General features: G+C 34.7%; 2 protein-coding genes across 2 annotated transcripts in view; one reads left to right on the top strand and one right to left on the bottom strand.

The window, feature by feature from the left end:
- The window catches only part of LOC109539086 (PIH1 domain-containing protein 1), a 242,786-nt gene that overhangs the window by 10,707 nt on the left and 230,809 nt on the right, over window positions 1-1,270 (top strand). The window lies entirely within an intron of this gene.
- Window positions 1-1,270, bottom strand: part of LOC109539065 (multidrug resistance-associated protein 1) — a gene marked incomplete at its 5' end in the record, with an annotated part of 237,012 nt that overhangs the window by 8,826 nt on the left and 226,916 nt on the right.

Raw genomic sequence — 1,270 nt, 5'->3', positions numbered from 1 at the left:
TTTTAATAAAATTTCTTCAGTTGAAACTTCTTGTGTTCTTGCTGCGAACCGAAGTTCTTTCGACTTATAAAATGTATTGTGTGCTTTCAATATACGCCCAGAAATAAATAATTGCACAAAATATCCGTTTACTTTCCACCATCTCAGATCCTTTGGAAGCGCCTGAAAACGGAGTACTCTAAATGGGAAGTGATGAATTTTTAAAGCAAAGAATTTTAAAAATAGTAAAGTTAAAAAAAACCTGAGTAAGTGCGAATTTTCCGTAGCTCTTAATAGCGCAATAAAAGTGAAGAATTCACAAACCATGGCATATTTTGCGAAAGGTGGATCTGCTAAAAATTGTGCAGCCTTTCACAATAGATCAATCTAAAAAGATTTTCACGATTTCTGACAATTGAGCAAACGATTGATCGGAGATCGAGTATTTAATTAGCATTCAAAAGTCGCCCCATGAACGGCGATGCTTGTTTATCTTTACCCGAGAAAGCAACTTTGCTTACAATAAATATCCAAAACAATTCAATCGCGGACTAGAGTTTTGTAGAAAATCGTCAATAAAAAAAAACTGAAATCGAACAGCATAGCAATGAGTCACCCAAAGGGCCAGCCAGCAAACGATTATGTGAGCTCTGTAGCTCGGTGAGTTTTTTATGTGAAACACCTTAATTTTGCATGAGTTTTATCGGATAGTTCAGTCTATTATGGGCAAGGGACTAAACCGGTCGTCGGTTCTTTGTTCATGAATGAGATAAAAGTACCAATTTAGTGCCATTAAGGCACCAACAGTCGACCATCTTACCTGTTAATTAGTGCAATTAGTGTGCTGAGTGTAATCCACATTTATTTTCGACTTTGTGTGTGCTTTTAAATGTCTAATGATTTATAGACAATGGATAATGGGGGCCAGTTTGCAAAAAGCAAGTAAGAATGATTATCAACCTATAAACCCTTAACTTAAACTGAGTTGAGTTTTCTAGAAACATTTAAACTTTTATTTAGTCTCCTATTTATTTTCCTTTCCAATCAAATCACAGGGTTCTCGACTAAGTTTATGTAATAATACAGATTTGTGTTTTTTTTTCAGGTAGTACTGGTGCAGCTTTCGGTAAGTTTAATATTACTTTTACCGTGAGTGATCCTGGCCAACCGATTTAGATATCGCGCCGTTTCTTCAATTTTTTTTCTTTAATCAGCGTTGATTAAATCACCTATTTGTTATAAATTTAAGCAAATTATTTTTGGCTAAATGATTCGTGTTAGGGATTTTCAG

The sequence above is a fragment of the Dendroctonus ponderosae genome, unplaced genomic scaffold (genome assembly GCF_020466585.1).
Source record: "Dendroctonus ponderosae isolate FM_Combo_2020 unplaced genomic scaffold, Dpon_F_20191213v2 Dpon_F_20191213_5, whole genome shotgun sequence".
NCBI classification, from domain to species: domain Eukaryota; kingdom Metazoa; phylum Arthropoda; class Insecta; order Coleoptera; family Curculionidae; genus Dendroctonus; species Dendroctonus ponderosae.
This window is presented reverse-complemented; position numbering and strand designations above follow the sequence as displayed.